This window comes from Phasianus colchicus, chromosome 4 (assembly GCF_987193195.1).
Source record: "Phasianus colchicus chromosome 4, bPhaCol1.hap1.1, whole genome shotgun sequence".
NCBI classification, from domain to species: domain Eukaryota; kingdom Metazoa; phylum Chordata; class Aves; order Galliformes; family Phasianidae; genus Phasianus; species Phasianus colchicus.
This window is the reverse complement of record NC_143439.1, coordinates 10,846,401-10,861,714: the sequence shown is the minus strand read 5'-3', so window position 1 is coordinate 10,861,714 and position 15,314 is coordinate 10,846,401.

Sequence of the window (15,314 nt, the reverse complement as noted above, 5' to 3'; positions counted from 1 at the left end):
AATTAAAACTCTCATCTGACTTTTTGTTTTTGTTTTTTGTAGAAGATAAAGAAGAGATTCTACATGCAGACATACACAGTGAAAAAATCCTGCTATACCTACTAAGCTTCTTTTACTACTAATGGAAATTCTGCTTTTTTTCAAGAAGAAATGTAGATCTAGTTGAAACCAGAGTAGCAGCAAAGCACTTGTTCCAATTCAGTGCATGCAAACAGCAAGATCTATCAGTAACATTGTCAGCTGTAGACAATGGAACACAGGTGTGAGGCACTTAACTCATCACAGATAAAATACACAAGCTGAAAGCACAAGGGTAAGCTATTGGTTTTCAACCAAGCAGGAAGTTAATTGAATGTCTGAAGTTGAGAAGAAGCCAGATATGTGGCAATACTTGTCACAGAAAGAAATGAAATTTGTAGCACAGCATATAAGGAAAGGAAGAGAAAGTATGCTAAGTAAAGGACAAGAAACAGAACTTGCATGAAAATTGGTTCATCTAACAAAAATATGTCCAGATAATGGCTACCTTAATGTTATCCATTTTTGTCCCAGAAGCACTGGGAAGCCATTGGGAAACTAGTGCTGTTGTTTTTTATTTGTTTGTTTGTTTTTGTTTTGTATGCAACCAACTAAAGTTACTTTAAATTGCCTTTGAGAAATACTAGAACATACAGTACCCTTGTATTGTTTGTATCTGTAACCAAGAAGACCCAGTCAGGACCTCAATATCCTTGAATTTGTTGGCCAGATCTGCAGGTGACTTGTGAGTTCAACAGCAGGATTTAGAGAATTCAGAAGGCTAGGCAGAGAGCTACCTATTATACACCACTAAGGTGCACAAGACCTCAGCAATGCTCTGGGAAGAAAATATTTGATCTTTATCTTTCCTGTTCTGAAATCTTTGAGAATTATGACTGCTACAGAGAAGGAAGCCCCTAGAAACATTTTCCTGCCTCAGCCTCTTTCGTGCCTTGGAATTCTCCTACTTACCATTTGGGGTACAGTGGTCCTCTGATGCTGTCAGCGATTTTCCTCCTCCTGCTCCTCAGCCACAGATTTTCTCAGCACAGCCCACCATCCTTGTCTGTAGCTTATCTTGTTAGGGCTGAATTTCCCCTTTCACCTGCAACTGAGGAATTGCATCCCTCCTTAACTTTGCTGCATCTCACAAATTCAGCATGCTGTGCTGGTAGCTGCCATCTTTGACAGATCACTGGAATCCTGTCATTTTCTGGTACTGGCCTTGCTTGAGAAGGAGAACAGACTGGGTGACCTCTAGCATCTCTCTCAATCTTACTTTTCTGTGATTTCTTACTATTTCATGGTGGCTTTCTCAGAAGGGCTGAACATCTGGTTGGGCTAAAAAGATAATTATTTTCAATGAGAGCATGATTCTGGTCTCATTATGTAACTTCAAGAGTAAATACATTATTCAGGTCCTAGGGAGCTTTCCCAAGTTAAAAAACAAACAAACAAACTCTCTCCTTGGAGTTCTGTATGAATGGCATCATGGAATTATTAATGACACTGACAGCTTTTCACCTTTTTTTTTTTTTAACTATTTAAAGAAAAAAAAAAAAAGGAAAAACATAGTTATGGGCTCCTTCTTTCTGTTGTTGATATTTCACTATCTTCAGTGTACTTAGAAAAATCCCTAATGTTTCTACGTATTTGCACAGGTAGGAAGTTTGACCTTTCATGCAGATTTTGCAGATTTCGCCTTTATTGATATTGTCTGACACAAGTGAAGTCTGCTCCTTTTCAAAGTAATTGGATTAATGCTAACATTTTCAGAGCCTTCCTCAAACGAGTATAAATGGTCTGACATTAAATGAGGTTAAAAAGTCCCCTATAAACTACCACTGCTGTTATTGAATTTAATTAAGATAGAAAAGCAGGCAGTTTAAAAGGGAAAGTGTTGCACAAAAATGGCAGCACAGAAAAATGAGTCTGATGTTGCTATTAAAGGTAATTGGAATCAAGGGTTTCTAAACGACAATGTAATTAACAGGCTAATGAATACTATATTAGGATTGTTATTAACAGTGAAATTTGCAAACATTCATAGAAAACTAGTTAGAGATAACACACAACTAGAGATATTACAAGGTAAAAATCCACAACCAAATTATACAGCACTTTAGCTTCCGCTGATACAGTGCTCCTACCACACAGCAGTAATAAAACCTTTTGCCCTTTCACCCCTTTCTTCTATCAAATTACGTGATAATTACCAAAGATTTGCTATAAAATGCGTGCTTTGAGAAATTCTAAAATTCTGCATAGATTTCACAGAAGTAGCTGGTATTAGATGTAACATGCCTTTCTCACTGAGCGTGGTTTGTTTCATTCTGTTGCCAAAAAATGAACAACTATTGTTTGAGCATGAAAACTACCTTTGTGAGTTTGGGCTCAGGCATGTAACTACGAGTCCCCGTTGTCTTCAGTCCAATTGTTAAAAGCTGATATTAGTTTCAGTAAGAAACAGATGCTGTGCAGAGCAGCACTTTGACACTAGAGGCTCTTCCGCAACGCAAAGGTAATCGGTTAGCAGGAAAGTTAATTAAACAGATTTGCGACCAATCTTTTCTTCTGCTTAGTTTCTGAAACATTTTCATTTGTGTCGTACAACCTGCTCTTAACAATATATGTTTATCTTCTGCTAAAGTTGTCTACTTGCAGCACTTTCAAGATCTGACTTTCAAAAAAGATAGAGAAAAGATTGAGAAATCTCATATCATACTTATCATATTCAAATAATTTAATGTTGATTGCCCAGAAACTGTAAATGGACAAACATATACGCCCAAAAGGAACATAAAGAATGCCACGTAACAGCCAAAGCATCTGGTTTTTGTTTCTAGAGACAACATATGCCTAAATTTCAGGATTTCATTAAAAATCTGAGAGGAAAAAATGTGAAATACCGATCAGAATTGAAAATAAATATTTTAGTAGTTGAGAAAATATGATACAAAACTAGATGTGTGATTACAAGAAGAAAGAAAAAAGTAAAAAACACTTCCCTGGAGCCATACTGGACAGATTTTTTCAGATGACCTTATAAAGAATTCCAGTTTATAAGCATTTTTACAGTTCAGAAAGGCTCAGCTTTCATCAAGAAAAAGAATTTTGAGTGTTCAGATCTGAAGATTCAAGTTATAAAATTTTAAGCTATAACATAATTCAATATCATAACCTACAGTCAATCTGCTGAATAGACACATGAAAATTTATACTATTTCCTTTGCCTGTTCAAATAAACATCTGTAGGCAAACATACACTTCATCCTTAACTGGCCCTCCCAAACAAACTGGAGTGTATTAAACAAAGAATCAAAATACATCTTCAAATATGTATTGTGGGAAACCAATACATAAAACAGAAAAACAAAAACAGCTGGAGGAGACAGCAAGAGAAACAAACTAAGCCAATGGCAATCTGGAGGGAAAGGTGGTTCAAACAAACACAAGGTTCATCTTGTATCTGTCGACTCAAAAATTTTAATTTCTTCATATTCAAGTCCTTTCTTCAGAGTAATCACTGTGACATAGAGAAAATTTTAGAGCTACTATTTCTTTGCTGGTATCAAAGACATATTGACTTATTTCAACTAAAAACCCCCTTATTAAATGTTCGCTTCGCTTTCTTTGGTAAAGCCAGAACTTTAAGCTTTGTCCATGCTCGGTTATGTGAACAGAATGAAACAGTTAAAATATCAACAAACTGGTCAAACTGAACTCTGAAAGAGACTGCATATTGCAAGATAAAAATTACTTCAGCAGTTCCCAGGATGACATCATATCAAAATGTGAAAAGCTGTGTTTGACACACACATTTTTAAGCTTCTAATCCCCTGGAAGGAAAAAGTATATCTTTACTCTTAGATTGCTATTGAAGTGAAATGAACGAAAGTAATTTAATTCGCAAATGGAAGACAATACATCACAGGCATTCTAAACTTTTCACTTATGCATACTGCTTCAATTGCTTTGCCTTCATTTCCTTAATCGCTCTACTCTTACATGGGTTAACATCAATGTTTCTATGACAAGTTCAGGCTCATGTAAAATACTATTTGATTGTTGATAGAAATGCAATGTGATAAAATAAAAAACAAAACCACATTATACTACTATTTAGAATGATCTAAAGGAATCTTCCTAAAACTGAGAGCAAAAGCAGAACTTGTATTTAAGGCAAATATGCTTTGCGATTGAGCCTCCGTGCTCCTAAAAGCCAGTGGGAAAAAGCACTGCTTGTTTCAACAAACCAGAAATCAAATATTTCTCATCTTTACCTCAGAGTAAAGGATCATCTTAGTCATGCTATTGACAGCAACAATAAAAGCTTTATTTGAAGTAGTCAATCCTTTTTCTGTTCTACTGCAGGTTGCTTTATCTGTCTGAAAGAGGTTGACTTCTGTACAGTTCAAGAAAATAGACACACACACTGTTTTAAGCTACAGCAGTAGCAAAGATTCGGTCCAGCTAGCTTTCTGTCAGACAAGGCATGTTTCAGCAAATTTAGGGTTATGTGGGATTTGCTTGTTTTACTACCTTTAGGGCCACATGGATTTACAAGCATTAAGTCATATATTCACAGGCACCAACTAGTCCTGCTCTTCAAATCACAGTACGTTCTATTACTGTGCGCAGTGTTAGCCTTGGCAACGAAAACAATAACATGTCAAGAAATCTAACACTCCTAGACAGTGAATAGATGACTGCTACCTTTTGCAATTACTGTTTCCACCTCTCTTGTGTGTGCAAAGTCCCATGCTTTTAGGCATGGTGGTAGGACAAAGGAGTGAAGGAAAAGGGACAACATCTGTGATCCTCAGCCTGAGATTTTTTCCTAGTTTGTGTTAACAGATAGACAGAAGAGCCAGTCACCAGCAGAAAAGTTAACATTTACATTTTCTTCAAACTCTTGACTGGCTCAACAAAATGATGATTTGTAACTTGGCAAACCACAGTTCACACGACTCTTTTCCAGGTTGATGAAACACCTTACTTCCATCAGTTACGCTAATGAAAACTCATCCCACAGTTGTTTAGATTATAAAGCTTTGAAAAAATGAAAAACTAATTTCTGTAGAACAAATCTTCATTGACTGCAGACAAAAATAATCCATAGTGCACAGATAGAAGCTGAGCAAAAAGTTGAATGGTCCTTCATTTACAGATCTGCAAGGGAAACTGAATTCTAGGATGTTTCTAGTCAAGAAGATAAAGCTTATAAAGGTCAGTTAATGTAAAGAAAGTTTCACATACTACTTACTATGAATAGCATTCAGCAAATAACTATTAATTTCTGGCTTTCATATAGCACTGAAAGAAAGATAATGCTTGACTTTGCAGTACTATTTCCAAATATATAAAAGAAAGCAATCTTAACAAAGTCAAGATTTGTTCACAAATAGCAAAAGATCTGAATTTACAACGTAGGACTTCTGTACCATGTGTAAACTATCTTTTTGCGTGACTAAATTCCTCCATGCAGAAAAAAATTGCATCCCCTGACACTCTTTGGTTCTTGCTGAATGTTTGTGGAGACCAAACAGTGGATTTGAGCACAGTAAAAGATGGGTGGTGAGTTTCAGCAGTGGCAACAGCAGCCTAAAAGACAAGCCACGTTCTTAATGGCCAAGCAGATTTTCATGAGCTTGGCATGCATGCTCATGTTCATTGCTGGTGAAAAGGCATTGTTAATGGTGGTGGATATGTTGAAAAATATAGTTTTGTAGCTGAGAATTTGCTCTATCAAATACTATTATTGTGCTCTTTGTATCTGTTGGAGTTTTCACGTAAGTAAACAGAAGACATTACTTCTGGAATGACATGTATCTGTTTACTGTATCTGACCATCAGACATTACGATACTTTGACCTGAAGCTTGTCTAAAAACTTACAAACTTTACTGGACTATCCTGAAACATGAAACTGTTGAGCTGCCCTCAGCATTCACCTTTTTTTTTTTTTTTTTTTTTTTAAATAAATAATCAATTTCCATTTCCTTTCAATATGTCTTTTTGTCCTCTCTTCCATTTTGAAATAATGCTTGTAAATTCTACTAGAATGCCTATTATTTCACACTGTCCCACTGTGAACAAAGTCAAAGGTTTTAAAAAACCAATTAAGTTGGTTGTAGTTTTTACAACACAAATCTTTTTAAAGCCTTAAAGATATCATCTGCATATCTACTAACTCACCCTGCTAATCTGCCACATAGAATCATCAATTTTTTCAAGTCAGTGCTTTCTTCTGTCCTTGTAGTTCCTAGATATGAAGATTTTCCATAAATCCTCCTCAAGAAATCCATGTTAATGGTTTCACCTACAGGATCATTATTTCCGGTACTGACATTCACACTTTAAAATAAGTTTATGTTTCTACATGACAGTAATGCAAAAGTGAACTTTTCAAAATGAAAACTCATCTTAGGAAACCAACCATTTCCTATAAATATCTATCCCATACATGCCAATTGGCAAGCTACTTTTTATTTCTTACAACCATGAAAGAAAAGAAAGACATGGAGCTCTTGGAACAAGACCAGAGGAGGGCCATCAAGATGGTCAGAGGGCTGGAGCACCTCTCCTATGAAGAAAGGTTGAGGGAACTGGGCTTGTTTACCTTGGAGAAGAGAAGGCTCCTGGGAGACCTCATTGTGGCCTTCCAGTATTTGAAGAGAGCATATAAACAGGAGGGGGAAAGACTGCTTATGAGAGTGGATAGTGATAGGACAAGGGAGAATGATATTAAACTGGGTTAGGGAAGGTTTAGGTTAGACATTAGGAGGAAGTTTTTCACAGAGGGTGGTGTCACACTGGAACAAGTTGACCAAGGAGGCTGTGGATGCCCCATCCCTGGAGACATTCAAGGAGAGGCTGGATGTGGCTCTGAGCAGCCTGGTCTGGTGGTTGGCGACCCTGCACATAGCAGGGGGGTTGAAACTAGATGATCTTTGAGGTCCTTTTCAACCCAGGCCATTCTATGATTCTATGATAATCATGTAGTAGCAGAACTGCAGGAAATTATGCAATTTATACTAGTTGATGTTTCCTTGGCTGACATGTGGATCATTGAAGTCATAGAAGAAAACTTCAAAAGTTTTAGAAGCATGCTCCTATTAGCAGTAAAAGTGTAGAGAACTGGTAGTGAACAAGTAAGAACTACGAACCACGCATGACCTCTACTTAAGACCTGATGTGAATCACTGCGACAGCTTGCAGCTTTTTGCTGCCTAAGACATCTCTGAAGGACATAAGGGTAGCACTGGTAAGAGTCCCAGCACCCTTCCTTTGCTCTCATTTTCTCCCCAGATGCTTCTGGGCAGTGCACAGTAGGCAGATTGAATTCTGGGCTTTAGGTTTGACTGAATACAAGATTTAATTTTCCTTCCCTTTGAGAAACTCTGACTGCAGTGCTACAGTCCAAGCTGGCAGAAAAATAGGTACAGAGTGCCTATCTTCAAAATTGGGGCAGAAAGAGTGAGAGCACTGCAGTCCAGACAGATAATCTTCCATTCTTGAAAAATTCCCATTAGAAACAACCAGAGAAAATGGTAATGCAATGAGTGAGAAGCCAACACATTTTGATATGGACACATTTTGCCCAATTATCCTTCCTTATGTGACAGTTTAACAAGTCTAAATGGTAGAGGAGGAGCTGTAACTGTCATGTTGTCCTGACTTCAGTAAGATCTTCAACATACTGTTGTATAAAATTAATATAAGCAAGTAAGGAATTTCCAGCATGAATGGGCATAGTTGGAAGGCTGGAGTCAGGAGTGTTTCTCACAGAAGAATTAAAGTAATATAAAGACAGGAAAACAGATGAGTCACCCAATATTATTCATGCACTTTCTCTCATGATGTAGCGATCAAATGAAAGATGTGCTGACAAAATCTCAGACAGTACTAAATGAAAGGAATGAACCATTTTTGCAAGGGAGGAGCAGACTGCAAAATAACCTTGAAAAACTGAAAAGGTGGCCTAAAATACAACATGAGAAGGGTGAGTGGAAAAGATGCATAGTCAGGTGTCCAAATAATGCATGGGGATAACCAGCTATGGCCCACCTTCTGGAGAGGGCAGCCAGTTGCAATCAACTATGTGGTGACAGAAGCATGCGAATGAGAAAAATGGAACCAGAAGTAGTCTACCCACAAGACTGGAAGAAAAGCTCAGCCAGAGTTTAGAGGGGAGTCAACAAATCACTAACAGCACCAGGAGATTCTGAACAGCCCTTAAATATAGAAAAGGCATAAAAATACTCAACCTTTCAGCTAACTCAGAATCAGTAGGTGAGAATGGATATTTCAAACACATTTCCTCTGTCTACTCATTCTTGCAGGAAGAAACATCACCTCTGGGTCTGAGTTGGAGTAAAAACTGCTCACTTTCTTCTGCTTCTCTATAATTTCTGCTCACTTCTAAGACCTGATTCTCTATTACATGTTGTCTGTTTCTTCTGTTTTTCCGTGTTTGCCACAGGATCCTAGCTCTATTGTGCAGCTCTCTTGCATATTATGTTCTGCTACATCTCTGAAGTTCTCAACACACAGGAGGTTTTGTAGAGCTCTTCATTAAAGATCTATAAAGCGTGGCTTAGGCACCCATGATCATGCCTTGGGTTAGAAGGAAAGACTAAACAATGTCAAAAAACCATACCACAAAACCTTTACATTTCAATTTCTCACCAGTTTTAACAAAGAGGAGGATGATAACTCTGAAATTGTTTTATACATACAGTGGAAGAACGCTCTATACACATCAGAAAGATCAGTGATGCATTTTTAAGAAGACTATTAAGAGGATGTGTAATCACAGATTAAAAAAAAAAAAATCATTTAAATCTGAAGAAATAATCTCCTTGTTCTTAAAAAATGTGGGAAAAAGAGCAAGTAAATGATTATGTTCTTTGTAAAAGCTCTGATCCTAACACTTTCAGACAAAGACAACCTGATATACAGTGTTACCTCATGAATTACTTGGCACAGGAAGCCGCCTGCTCTTGACCAAACTTCATGGTGAGTGAAGTTGCCTCCTTATAGTAGCAAATGCTCTTCAAAAGGGTCAACATGATCATGAAATCTAAATTTTACACTGGTAGAGAAAAAGTATAGGTAGAGGCTAGAGCTGGGCACATGAGCATATCTTTGGCAATAATCAGAAATTACATACTAGCTGTGCGTAGTGTAAATCTCAGTAACTGCAGAATCTCCACTGATATAAGTATATGGAAGGGTTTGCAAGAAAGTTTAACATCAGCAGTAATCCACTTCAATCCCTCCCCTTAAGCCTCACAATACAACTTAAAAACAGGGAACCAGTTACAGTGGAAGATGCATAAAAGTAGGTGCTCTCTGGTAAACTACCTAAGTGTTTGGTATTCTTTGTTTTTTCTTTTCTTTTTTTAAAACCAAGGAAAGTGTTACATCACATGGAATTCTTTGGTAAAACAAGTAAAGGGGAAGATGCCAGTAATCAAGCTATTCATAAAATGACAATAAATGTCACAATTCTGCATCTCTAATGTGACATCAAGTCTACTGTTCTTCCTACATATACCCACACTGACTACTCTTACCTGCCTTGAAAGTTTACTACTAGTATCTTCACTACATAGTACTTAAAGACTAGCACAAGCTCATTAAGTGCATTCATGAATTCTAGTAGCTGCATATCAGTACTTGCATTTTCAATTGCAAAACCTTCTACAGTCTCATTAATTCTCTTCTATTGTGATAAAGCCTTGACTTTTTTCAGAGCAAAACGTTATTATACTGATAAACATGTGCTCATTCAGTATATATATATATATGAATTCTATTTAAATTTTGGATATTTGTGGATGCTACTGTTTGGTTGTATTTGACAAAGTGTGAAGACACACCAATGCTGGAAAACTTTTAACAATTCTCATCTCATAATAACTTTTTTAAAGGTTCTATTTTTCCCTACGTTTTCATCTCTGCAGAAAATACCATAATCTATTGAGGCACTAGCGCATAGAAACTGTGACCCAAACATACTGACTAGTTGTAGGCTTATTGTCAGTTTCCCCAGTTCAAAAACTATACCTATTGCAGCTGCAATCTAAAGAGCAGCTGCTTCTCTACACTCTGTGCTAAGACACTGACCAGAAAACAACCTTTGGTCTTCCTGCATTTTGAGGGATCTCTACAGACTGTGCGTCCCTCTCCATCTTAACAAGACCTTGAAGTCATTTAATCAGAACTGGGGAACATACTGAAATTTTCACACAGTTAAGTCACTTTGTATGGAACATATCTCAGGGACCTTTCCGTTCCCCTCTGCCTGACCATTGCCTGGCTATGGGTCTCAGCTGGTTCAGTGGCCCTATCCCAGAAATGTTGCCATAAATATCTTATCTTTTGCTGTTTTCAAGATGTTTGAAGTACACATGAATTAATCAGGGAAACTGAGAATGGAAAATCCCTGCACATCTGTTTTTATCTGCCATTTTATGATGTCCTATAATGAAATTCAGTAACTTTGGCAAAACAGTAGAGTGAGAAGAAGAGGTTAAAAAATGGGGATTTTCTATTCTTATGCATACTGAACATTTCTTTATCCCTTGCAGTGCCAATGAAAACAATGGCATGCCATTCAGATGAATCTGTTTCTTCTGAAACAGATGCTGTGGGAAAACATAAGAAATAACATACAGAAAAAATGGCTGATATGAGGAGAATTAGTTATAAAAAAGTCCCCAAAAAAACCAACCAGGATTAAGATTGATACATCCAAGCAAACTGTTTAGCTGAACTGCTCTGAGGAAAAGAATTCCCCCCCATCATCCACACATCATCTAAGTGTTTCAGCTTCTTTTTCATGTAACATTTGATTCTCCAATTCATTGTTTCGGAATTTCTGATGAGAAACATTTATAAAAGGCTTGTCTAGTAAAAAGTCTCAGTCTTTGACTGACACCTGTCTTGAGTGTTGTGCTTTAAACTTAAGAATGGCATACATTCAAGGGGACACTGAGATAAGGATTCTGCCTGGAGGCATATCCAGTGTAGTCAAAAATATTTAAATCCAAAAAAGGCTTGTACAAGCACTGTTAATGGGCTCATTTAGGAAGTGCCTCATTCAGAACATTTCCCAGGGCGCTGCATGGAATTCCAGCTACTTAGATCGGAAGGTTCCCAATCATCTAAAGTCAGGTGGCACAACATGTCATTTCAAAGCTGCATTTAAGTAGAGAATTTTTCCTGTGCTACCTAACTTGGAGATTAAATAAGGAGTAGATTCCCTGACAGTTTTGTGGCTTTGGCATGCAGATATCTACATCAGTGACCAGCAGGACTTGGGAAGTTACCACCCCCTACACTCAGCTGTAGAAGAAGGACAACTGAGCGGTGAAAGCTCTGGAGCACAAATCTTATGGGGAGCAGCTGAGGGAGCTGGGATTGTTCAGTCTGGAGAAGAGGATGCTCAGGGGAAACCATATCACTCTCTACAGCTGCCTGAAAGGAGGTTGTGACAAGGTGGGAGTTTGCCTCTATTTTCTCAGAAGATGTGAGCCAGTGAAGTGGTGGAGGTCACCGTCCCTGGAAGCGTTCATGTAACGTGTAGATGTGGCACATAAGGATGCGGTTTAGTGGGCATGGTGGTGACGGGTTGATTGTTAGACTTGATTATCTTAGTGTTTTTTCCAACCTTAATGATTCTATGACCACAGAGGCAGTGTGGGCTGGGAGATTTTTGTGGTCTATTCAAAGCTGATAAAGGAGAAATAACACAAGTGTAATGACAGAGAACTGTTACGGTGATGTGCCTTTTGGGATGCTAGCCAAACCACATTTATACACATTATTCTGTAGGATTTTTTGTACTTATAATTAAATTTATGACATAACTCAATCCTGGAAAACTTTTAGGCTGCAATATTGCACATATGCTGTCGAAATAGAATAGTGCTTGTTTGCAGGGCGTTAAACGTAACACTTGAAATCAAAGATTCCTCACATGAATCCAAGTAGGAACTGAAGATTACTCTGCATATTTCTATGATAGCTTTTTACATAGATTTTTACAGATTCAGAAACATATTTCCATTAATTTAAAGCCTTATATGCCTTTCCTTTTGTTTTGGTTTTGCAAACTTAGCAATTTATATGGTTTTGCTTGGAAACACTATCTCTTTAAATAGGAATAGCTTGTAGTTAGTGGAAATAGCTCATAAATTATAACTTGCCAGAAATACTATGCACACTTCTGAAAGACAGAATATTAATGTCTCTCCACATGTGTCTAGAAATTAAATAGCATTTGTGAGATGAAAGAAGTTTTTAATAAGTAATATGAAGAGCCTATAATTTAGGACATATTATAATATAGTATGAAAAGAGACAGACTATCTGAAGTGCTTTACTAACCATGAAGCAGAAATACCCAGGTTTTGAAGAAGACACACATACATAGTATTTGTTCAGTATATTACGTGTTCTGTTACAGCAATTACTTTGCCACATAGTTATTTCAGACTTGCATATTGGTTTATGTGCTGGTATGGAACTGATGCAGGATAGATTATAATTTACAGAAATGCACACTCATCACACATACTTAGAATGAATCATAGAATAATATAATGGTTTGGTTGGAAGGGACTGCTCTGTCCTCTCTTTTTCAGGGGTAAGGCACTTTGTGAAACAAAACTCACCGTAGCTCAAATGCCCCAACTCTTAGTATAGTATGATGATGAGTGCCAGTGAGCTGACTAGGATGTGTCTCCCCAGAAGCTGAATGCTTTTTCCTCCTGAGTTACATCCTCTGGCTGCCACACTGGAACTGGGAGGAGATAAAGTTGTCCATGTTTATTAGCTATATATATCCACTCTTTTACCTAGGGGAAGAAAACAATAGTACTTTCAATCTCCTATGCAGTAATTCATAAGACTGATAACTGAGAGTGTAGAAGTTCAGCTCTGCAGAGTAAAATCAAGCACAACAGGAGGGGAGACTATTCAAACTGCAGATGCTTTCCTCTGCACCGACATGAACATCTGGTTATAAGGACTCTAAAAATTTTGGAATTCAGTTTATGCAAATCATTGTAATTATCGAAGTATAACATCAGTTCATATTTCTTGTCAGAAGGGTTCAACTTCTAGACTGGTTTTTGAAAAGAGTCAATACTGAGACAGTATGTGAGAAAAGAATGGTGCAGTCTCATCTTTAAGCATTTGGAAATTTACCATTGAAAGCTGGGAATGAGATGAGTCAGCTGGGAACCTTCCTGGAAGTTCTTCCACAAAAGCTGCCTTTTTTTTTCAAGACATGCAGACCTCACTGCTCAGAAAAGTCTTCCTTTATTCCTACATCCTCCCTTTTGCTCCTGTAGCAATACTTTGGGCTCCATTTTTTCTCCTCTAACTAGCACCAATTTAAAACAAATTCATTTCATGAAATTACAAGCAAACACTTACGAGTAGAACTAAACAAAACCTGCAGTTTTTTTCACCTGTTGTGAAACCACACCAAAAGTTTGGGTGATACTGCTTCAAATCACGAAGGTCATGTTTGAATTTTCAGTTATTCCATTTTATTTTCAAAATGATATTCATACGACTGTTTAGACTTTACAGTTTACCTGATGTAAGTTATTCACAGTCTTTGTCACTGCATTTCTAACAGTCAATTACAATTTAGTAGCTCTTTGGTAAGAGTATTGACCAATATCTTGTCAAATAGGCTGTGTCCACTATAAATGAAAGAAACTTGCATAATAAATGAAACTTCCATAAGTTAGAAGTAGATATTTTGCTCCTGAGAGAGTATAAGAATTACATACATTAAAGTGAACACCTAGATACAGATATTAGCATTTAGATGACTATAAAACATTCCTTGCGTATTTAGGAAGCACATTTTTGTGCTTTCTCCAGGCTGAAAAGCCCCAGCTCTTTCTGTCTGTCTCTTGTAGGAAAGGTGGTCCTTGGATCATTTCTGTGGCCCTCTTCTGGACACCTCCAATGGGTTCACATCTCTTTTGTACTGAAAACTCCACACCTGATGAATTAATAGGTATGTTCCTTTGGTTTAAATATTCATCTAGGCTGCTGCTTTTTCCTGCAATGCTGGCTTCTTTTTGTTTACATCACTGCACTTTGCCATAGCAAGAATTCTAGTTATGTTTTTACTTTTATTTTCTCTTTCTAATGTTGCCTAGTTTTCCAGCAGCTGCCAGCAGCTGCCAGTGGGGGGCAAAGTTCACCTCCCATGCCTGCACATTTATAAAATGGTATTACTCTTCCATTTAACCCTCCCTAGTAAGACAGTCTACAAGGATCATGGTACAGTGATCACACAGATACATTGTCAAGTCAGTGTCCCTAGAAAGCACGAATTTGTGAGTTCTGCTTTTGTGGCTCGGGTAAGTTGTTGTTGTTGTTGTTGTTGTTGTTGGTTTTTTTTTTTTTTCAGGGCTAATGACTCCAAATCAGTTCCTGTACAGGAGTTAAGCAGTGTGGCTGCATTTCTTTTTGTGCCTTCCCCGCAGAAGGAATGCTGGGCCCAAGTGTTGGACCACAGGATATAATGTGCACTTGCACTGAGAAGTGACAACAAGCTGTTTCATGTAATGATTTTGCCATGCAGCCATCTAGAACCACGAGGAACAGTTCTAGTCCCTGCTTCTTTATTTTATGACGGCTGCTGAAGGTATAGAAGTCTCATTTAGATCCTTTAATATATTTTCTGAATTTGACTGCAATAAAATATTCTAACACAAGAAACTAATTGGTATTTTTATAAATAAATGGCTTTATAAATAGCGTTCCTGAAAAAAAAAAGAAAAAAAAGCTATTTCACTGAGAAACAGAACGGAAACACCTAACCCTAGAAGCTCATTTCTTGCTCAATTAGGAGAATTACTAGGTCCATTGCTAAAACCTTCTCATTTAACTGTAGAGTATTATCATCATCTCACAGAGTGTGGCATACACAGAATAATAACCAGAACCCAGAGTGATGCAAAAGAGGACTGCATGGATAGAAAGTACTACTTTCACTCTTGCCTACGGAGTATGTGAACTCTATGCATTTAAGTGATGATGCCTGGAAACCTTAGAGAACTCCCATGGCTACCAGGTTTTATCAAGACCATAATGCATGTTTAACTCACTGTAAGAAAGGCTTTTCAACATGAGGTGTCTATGCAGGATGCAGGATTACAGCTACTGTGCCTTTGGTTATCATGAGTGCTAATCCCACACTTATCCTAATGACAAAAATCCACAATTTTCTAGCTCAGTGCAATTCATAGAATACTT